Source organism: Rattus norvegicus, chromosome 5 (genome assembly GCF_036323735.1).
Source record: "Rattus norvegicus strain BN/NHsdMcwi chromosome 5, GRCr8, whole genome shotgun sequence".
Taxonomy (NCBI): Eukaryota; Metazoa; Chordata; class Mammalia; order Rodentia; family Muridae; genus Rattus; species Rattus norvegicus.
In genome coordinates, this window is record NC_086023.1 from 158,665,765 (window position 1) to 158,674,329 (window position 8,565).

The 8,565-nt window shown below is 47.0% G+C and overlaps 1 non-coding gene and 2 pseudogenes across 1 annotated transcript; all 3 read left to right on the top strand.

Annotated features, from left to right (window-relative positions):
• Positions 1-4: 4 nt before the first annotated feature.
• Mien1-ps1 (migration and invasion enhancer 1, pseudogene 1) lies at positions 5-3,447 on the top strand (annotated as a pseudogene).
• Positions 4,377-4,720, top strand: Rps21-ps1 (ribosomal protein S21, pseudogene 1; annotated as a pseudogene).
• On the top strand, positions 7,232-7,338 carry LOC120103386 (U6 spliceosomal RNA). The gene has a single exon (XR_005505429.1). It is a non-coding gene; the product is annotated as a U6 spliceosomal RNA (small nuclear RNA).
• The last annotated feature ends 1,227 nt before the right edge of the window (positions 7,339-8,565 follow it).

Below are 8,565 nucleotides of genomic sequence, written 5' to 3' on the forward strand. Positions count from 1 at the left end.
CGCTATGACCAGGTCCTGTCTAGATCAGAGGCTCCGGGCCCCGATCGCTCCCGAGTGCCCTCTGCCGGGCGCCTCAGATCAGAACGTGAAGCGATTGATCCCTGGTGTTGCAGGGCCTGAGAAGCTTGAGGTGCAGATCAGGGCCTAATCCGGAACCTGGTTATGGTTCAAACTCTATACCCTAGACCAGGCTGGTTGATATGAGAGAAGCCCTGCAGCCTTTCCCTCCCCCAGCCCTCCTCAACGGAATGTCCTCCTCCCTGCTAACCCCAGAAGGTTCTCAGAGGCTTCTGGAGAAATCTCGCTCCACAACTTTTTATAACCTACTATGTGCCCAAGGCCCCAGTGGCTTAGCTCGACAGGAGTACAAATTGAAGTTGTGAACTAAAGTTCCTGGGTGTCTTACTCGCTCTTCTATTGCTGTGAAGAGACACTATGACCACGGCAACACGTATAAATCTTTTAATTGGGGGCTTGCTTACAGTTTCAGAGGGTTAGTTCATTATCATGCGGGAGAGCATGGCAGCAGTCAGGCGTGATACTGGAGATGCAGCTGAGAGCTTTACATCATGATCCTGGTCGGGGTGGAAGGGCCACAGCACACAGCGGGTGGAGTGGGGGAGGGGAAAGGGGACACGACAACAGTGACTCAGACCTGGCATAGGCTTTTGGAAAACTCAAAGACCACTTCCCACTATCACAGCTCTTCCAACAAGGACACACTTCCTAATCCTTCTAAGAGGTTGATCGCTTGTGAAAAGCTACAATATCGCAGCTTGGGAGCCGAATTGATTTTGAGCTTTCTTGACCCTCTAAAGAGCCCACCTCTGTATGTGACCTAAGATACTTGTGACTATTAGGTAAAGCCTTTGGAATGTCCAAACGCCAGCTTTCACCAATGAAAAGGCTTAGAATGTCATCAGATAGCATTTAAGGGCCATAAATGACACTTCCCGGCTTTGCTGTGACTCACCTGCCTGATGTCTCCACCAATGGTTTGAAAAGTGCCTCGGTTTATAACTGTAGCACTACTTAAGAGGACCTAGGAGGTGCGGCCTTGTTGGAGTAGATGTGGTCTTGTTGGAGTGGGTGTGGCCTTTGTTGAAGTGGGTGTGGCCTTGCTGGAGTGGGTGGGCCTTGTTGGGGTGGGTGTGGCTTTGTTGGAGGAAGTGTTATTGGGGGTGAGCTTTGAGGTTTCAAAAGTCAAAGCCAGTCCCAGTGGCTCTCTTCCTGCTGCCTGCAGATCCAGATGTAGAACTTTCAACTGCTTCTCCAGCCTGTCTGCCCCCTATGATGCCATGCTCCCTGCCATGATGATAATGGACTAAACCACTGAATCCATAAGTAAGCACATATAAAAGCTCTCTTTTATAAAAGTTGCTGTGGTCATGCTGTCTGTTTACAGTAACACATCACTGACTAAGATAGTCACATAAGATTTTCATGAAAGGGGTTGGGGATTTGGCTCAGTGGTAGAGCGCTTGCCTAGCAACCGCAAGGCCCTGGGTTCGGTCCCCAGCTCCGAAAAAAAAGAAAAAAAAAAGATTTTTATGAAATTGTTATCACACCTGGAACATGTATTCTGGTAACCCGAATCTGGGTTCTGGGCCACCGTCACTCCTATGACCCCAAAACAAACACTCTCAATTTTCCCTGAGGTGAGAGTTGCATTTTAGAGTCTACGAATTGAAATTTAGTAAAATGAGTCATTTAAAAAGAAGTCCCGCTTTCAAAGGGTGGCTTTCAGTGCTTGCCTAGCAAGCGCAAGGCCCTGGATTCGATCCCCAGCTCCGAGAAAAAAAGAAAAAAGAAAAAAAAAGAAAACAAAGGGTGGCTTTCACGTCTACATGACACCCCCAGAGTGATAGTTAACGCTTTCTTTGCTGTTCATTGTTGAACCAATAAAGTCTGTGAACCCTAAAAAAAGAGGAAAAAAAAGTCCCAGCTGGATGTGTAGAGCATGCCTGCAAACCCAGTGTGATGGGGCAGAAGCAGGAGGATGGCTACAAGTTCTAAGCATCATTTTTTTTAGCAATGAGGAGACAAAGGTGAAACTCTGTACCATCACCCTCAGCAGCCCTACAAGTTCCCCTAATCTTTTTTTTAATATTTTATTTACTTATTATATTTAAGCACACTGTCTCTGTCTTCAGACACACCAGAAGAGGGCATCAGATCCCATTACAGATGGTTGTGAGCCACCATGTGGTTGCTCAGTACCTTTGGAAGAGCAGTCGGTGCTCTTAACCAGTGAGCCATCTCTCCAGCCCTCCCCTAATCTTTTAGGGACCTCAGCTCAACCTAAACCAGGATTCGTGGCTTCCATATTGAGAATAACCAGGATTGGCCAGAATAACAAAGCCAAGTTGGAAGTTGCATTAAAGGTATTTTAATATGCTAGGCAGTGGTGGTGCATGCCTTTAATCCCAGCACTCAGGAGGCAGAAGCAGATGGATCTCTGTGTTCAAGGACAGCCTGATCTTCAGAGCAAGTTCCAGGACAGCCAGGACTACACAGAGAAACCCTGTCTCAAACAACAACAACCACCACCCTAACACAGACTTAAGGACAAGGATTTGGAGAAAGAGAGGCACTGAGAAAAGTGAGCCCCACACAGGGCATGGATGTGGGCTTAAATATTAGCTGTAGAAAGTAAGACATGTCATACCCGGAAGCAGCCCTGCAGCAGAGCGGGCAGCAATAAGTGGGGAGCCGGGGCAGGTGTCCGTAGTGCCCCCTCCTGGGGAGGTGGAAGCAGGTAGTGGAGTACACATCCTGGTGTAAACCCTGTGGCTTTGAGGCAACCTACCTGGAGCTGGCGAGTGTTGTAAAGGAGGAGCATCCGGGCATTGAGACTGAGTCGTGACTTGGTGGGGGGTGTGTGTGTGTGCAGGGGCCTTCGAGATTGAGATCAATGGGCAGCTGGTGTTCTCCAAGCTGGAGAATGGGGGTTTTCCTTATGAGAAAGATCTCATGGAAGCTATCCGAAGAGCCAGCAATGGAGAACCCTTAGAAAAGATCACCAACAGCCGGCCTCCCCCTGTCATCCTGTGACTAAAAACGACTCTTGGAAGCTTGGTTCTGGGGTTTAAACCTTTGTTTCCTTGTGATTATGCTAGGAACTCCCTCTACCTTTAGCCCTTCACTTAGCCCTAGGTAGCTAAGACCCAGACCTCACTTTGTCTCTTTGGACACAAGAAGGGATTAGACATTTCTATGGTCTAAGGAAGGAAAGAGATGTTCTCCGTGGACATTACCACCTCCTCACATCCCTTTCCAGGGATCTGTTCCTTCTGCAGTTTGGTCCTCTCCCCAGCGCGGCAATACCTTTCAGATGCCACAGTTGCTTTAACTTATGTCCCTGAGTCCCGGGCAGTGTCGACTCTTGGCAATAAAGAGTAACTACAAAAAAAAAAAAAAAAAAGAAAAAGAAAAGAAAGAAAGAAAGGAAGAAAGACAGACAGACATACCCAAGGGAATGCACTGCCCCCCGAGGGAGAGTCAAAAGTAACTGTTTTAGCATTAGCCATATATTTCATTTTACTATCTCTCAAGTTATATCTTAAAAGATTAATTCTTTCTCTTTTTAAAAACTTGTTTTATCTGTACCGGTGTTCTCTTGCATGCATGTCTGTGTACCTACCTCCTGTGTTCCTGGGAGGCCAGAATAATGGGCATCAGATCCCCTACAACTAGATTTATGGGTGACTGTGAGTAACCATGTGGGTTCCGGGAATTGAATATGGGCCCCAAAAGCAGCAAGTTTGGGGACCAGAGGGATGGCTCAGCAGCTAGGACACTTGTAGCTCTTGCAGAGGACATAGATTCAATTCCCAGTGCTCACTTGGTGACTTGCATATTGTGCACATAAATTCATGTAGACAAAACACATAACAAAGTAAGTAAATCTAGTTGTTTTTAAAGGACAGCAAGTGCTCTTAACTGCTGAGCCATCTCTCCAAATAATTTCCCCCTTATTTCTCTCTCTGTGTTGGTAAGTGAGACTATCAGGAGTTCTTAAAGATGCTCCCGACAGGATTATAATCTGATAGGATGAAGCCAGGACTCACTGTGATTACACAAAAGGTTTGGAGGATATATGATTACACTGTGAACCCCAAAATTGTGAATTGGAAAAAACTGCTTCTTGTAGTGTGGTTCAGCCCTAGCACACACCTTTAACCAAGAGCTCCCTGTAAACAGGGTTAAATAAAGTCAATCATAGGTCAAGAGGCAGAGCAAGCATCAGTTGACAGGAAGTGAACATAAGAAAACACAGGAAGTAGAAAGGAGTCGAAGATTCTTTAAGACAGTGTGGAGAGCCTGACGAACCGCCCCTCCTGCCCATTAGTGCTGTGGAAGAACGAGCCACTTCCTTTCTGTGTTCTCCGTAGACCCGTGAGCAGGGACGGCCTCGGTATGCAGAACGACGCCGGCGAGTTTGTGGACCTGTACGTGCCGCGGAAATGCTCCGCGAGCAACCGCATCATTGCTGCCAAGGACCACGCGTCCATCCAGATGAATGTGGCCGAGGCTGACAGGAGTACAGGCCGATTTAATGGTCAGTTTAAAACCTACGGCATCTGCGGGGCCATTCGCAGGATGGGCGAGTCAGATGATTCTATTCTCCGATTGGCTAAGGCTGATGGAATTGTCTCAAAGAACTTTTGAGCCAGAAGAATCGGGAATAATTTGTTATAAATAAAAGTGATAATAAGTACCTGTGGGGGGGAAAAAAAAGACAGTGTGGAGAAAGAGAAGGAGCTTTTTCCTTCTGGGACATCAGTGGAGTGGGAAGATCAGTAGGGTGCTTTCTCTGCCTCTCTGAGCTTTAAGGCTTACACCCCACTGTGACTGCTGAGTCTTCACTGATAAAATCAAATGTTTGGGATTTTGTTTTGTTATATATATATTTTTAAAGGACAAAAAGGTGGGCTGGGGGTTGGGGATTTAGCTCAGTGGTAGAGCGCTTGCCTAGCAAGTGCAAGGCCCTGGGTTCGGTCCCCAGCTCCAAAAAAAAAAAAAAAAAGAAAAGAAAAGAAAAGAAAAAAGGTGGGCTGGAGAGATGGCTCAGTGGTTAAGAGCACTGACTGCTATTCCAGAGGTCCTGAGTTCAAATCCCAGCAAATCCCAGCAACCATATAGTAGCTCACAACCATCTGCGATGTGATCTTGGCGCCCTCTTCTGGCGTACAGGCCTATATGCAGGCAGAACACTGCATACCTAATAAATAAACCTTTAATTAAATTTTTTAAAAAAGGCGTTTTACACATCCTTTTCTGTAAATGGGGATTTCTGGTAAGAAACCATATCCTGCAAACCTTTTGTGCAATCAGAGTGAGTCCTGGCCTCATACTATCAGATTATAACCCTGTCCAGAGTATCTTCAAGACCACCTGATGGCCTCACGTAACAAAAGAGAGAAAGGAAGGGGAAATGGTTTCTGGTTCCTAGAAAATTGGGTTAGAGCTGGAGAGGGTGCAAGGCCTTCAGTCATTGGTAATTGTGCTAGAATTCTTGTTTCCTCGCTAGTGAGAGGATTTGGTTGGATTCCAAGTGAAGGGCCCCTTCCTCACGACCCCCTTTCTATCCTGCCTCAGCCTTGTCTACAGAGGAAGTTCAAAGACAAGCATGGGCTATAGTCAAGACCCTGTCTCAAAGAAACAAGACAGAAACAGAGCTTCCCACCGTGACCTGATGATCTCTTTGTTTTTCTTTTGGTCTGGGGTGGGGTTGAGGCAGGGTCTCAAGTGTCTCAGGATAGCCTTGAACACCACAGTCTCCTGTCCCTAGCTCCCAAGTACTGGGAGTCCCCCAGTGTACAGCTTCCGGCTTTAAGATGGATTTCCCATACAATAAGGAATCGTGGTGTTAAATTCCAAATCTCCTTTTTCTACCGTTCTCTCAGCACATCTATTTTTATTGAGCGTCTACAGTGTGCCAACTCTTCTCTGGGGTACTCTAATGGCAAACCACAATTTCCTGAAAACCCTCAACTCCCTCTGCTCCCCCAACCCCGCTTTTTTGGGAAGGACTCTGTAAGTTCTGTATAATAGGAATAGCCTAACCTAATTTATTTGGGGAGGAGTGCTGGGGACCCAACCTACAGCCTAGTACTTGCCTAAGCAACCAAGTTAAAGTCCCATATTTTTTTTGGAGGTGACGGTAAGGAGTTTGTGTGCCTCAGGTTGGCCTGAGTATATCGTAGCAAAGGCTGGCCTTGAACTCTGATAATGCTGCCCCTGCCCCCAAAAGTGCTGAGACGCCAGGTGCATGCCATGTCTCGTTTATGCAGTCTGCAGATCATTCATGCCAGACACTCTACCAGCTAGCTACATCTACATCTGCTAATTGTGGTAAAATATACATACTGATTTTTTTTGTAATTTTTAAATTTAAATTGGTGTGTGTGTGTGTGTGTGTGTGTGTGTGTGTGTGTGTGTGTGTGTGTGTGTTGCAGTTCTGAAATAGAGTTTCTTGCTTGGAACTTGCTCTGTAGACCAGGCTAACCTCGAACTCGGTGATCTGCCTGCCTCTGCCTCCCGAGTGCCAGGATCAAGGCACTCCCCTAAATTTAAATTGTATGTGCATAAACGTTTTGCCTATATGTATATGTGCGTACCACGAGCTTGCCATACCTAATGAGGCCAGAAGAAGGTGTCAGATGCCCTGGGACTGGAGGTACACATGGTCATGAGCCAGCCTGTGAGTGCTGGGAACTGAACCTGGGTCCTCTGGAAGAGCAGCCAGTACCTTTCACTGCTGAGCCATCTCTCCAGCCCTCCATCAGACGACTTGAACTTTTTTTTTCCATACTGGGTGTTGAGCCCCAGGGCCTCAGGCATCTAAGCACACACGACCTCTTAGCACCACTGTGGCCATTTTTAGTATCTTATTGTACTGCTCACATAAGTATACCATGTCCACAATGCTGTGTAACCACACCACAAGTTCTACAACAGCAGCTTTACACAAAGTGATAGCTCCCTGCCCCTTCCTCAGCTGTCACTGTCCACCCTACTTTCTGTACCTATGCGCTTCCCTGCTCTAGGCAGCACACATAAACCACCATCAAAGAAGCCTTGGCTATGCAGCTGCTCTACGTCACTTCCTGTGATGTTTTCAAGACTCGTCCATGTTGTAGCACGTGGTTTAACTTCATTCCTTTCAACAAACGGCCAAGTATTTTCTCACTTTATGTACATGCTGAGGCAGAGAAGAAGACGGGAAGTGCTCGCTTCGGCAGCACAAATACTAAAATTGGAACGATACAGAGAAGATTAGCATGACCCCTGCGAAAGGATGACATGCAAATTCGTGAAGTGTTGCATATTTTTACAAAGCAAAAAAGAAGGAGGAGGAGGAGGAGGGAGAGGAGGAGGAGGAGGAGAAGGAGGAAGAAGAGGAGGAAGAGGAGGAGGAGAAAGAGGAATAAGAGGAGGAAGAGGAGGAAGAAGAGGAGGAGGAGGGAACACTAGGGAGATAGAGGAAGGGAAAGGAAGAGTTCCTGCCCCCTGTGGATGTGATTTTGTTTCTTGCTCACTTCAAGTCAAGAGTTCCAGCACAGGCAAAGAAGATGGCTGAGGAGCATCTGTGAAGGGAAGGTTACCGGACCAGGACCACTAAGGAAGCAGGACAAAGCCTTTCAAAGATGAGAGAGGGGCTGGAGAGATAGCTCAGTGGTTACATTATAACAAACAGAATCAGATACATTCTTACATATGAATCTAAAAACACAAGCAATGAGAGGGAAAAAGAGCTGGGCTCTGGGTGTCCACGGAATCCAGCACTTGAAACGCAGAAGCAGGAGGATCAGGGGATTGGAGTCATCCTGGACTACTTAGTGGGTTTAGGGCCAGCCTGCGATGCATGAGACACCGTTGGAGAGAAAGAGAAAGAAACTAAGCAGAATAACTAGGGTTGCTTTTCAAATAACAGAAAGCAAAAATACAATCCAAGGAAGAGGAGAAAGTCAGTGCAATCATACAGAGCATGAGAGACTCGTAGCTAGAATGTATAAAGCAAGAGAACACGCCCACTGTATAAAGTGGGTGCAGTGGCTCACGCCTTTAATCCTAGCACTCTGGAGGCAGAGGCAGGCAGATCTCTGTGAGTTCAAAGCTAGCCTGGTCTACAAAGAGTTCCAGGACAGCCAGGGCTACATAGACAAAAACAAAGAAACGCTCGCTATGGAATAAGAATTAAAAACCGTGAATGGCAGAGACTCTGACCACGTTTTCTCCAGAGAGACTTCATAACCACACACCGTGAGCTTGCATCTTGGCTACTGAAGAGCGAAAACAGGGACAGGCAAGGCATAAGAGAGGGGAGACGGGGCTGGAGAGACGGCTCTGCAGCTTAGAACCTGGCTGCTATTCCTGAGGACGCAGGTTCAGCTCCCAGCATCCACACAGCAGCTCACCTTCATCTGTAACTGCAGCTCCGGGGGTTCGATGCTCTCTTTCAACCTCTTTTTTTTTTTCTTTTTCTTTTTTCTTTTTTTCGGAGCTGGGGACCGAACCCAGGGCCTTGCGCTTGCTAGGCAAGCGCTCTACCACTGAGCT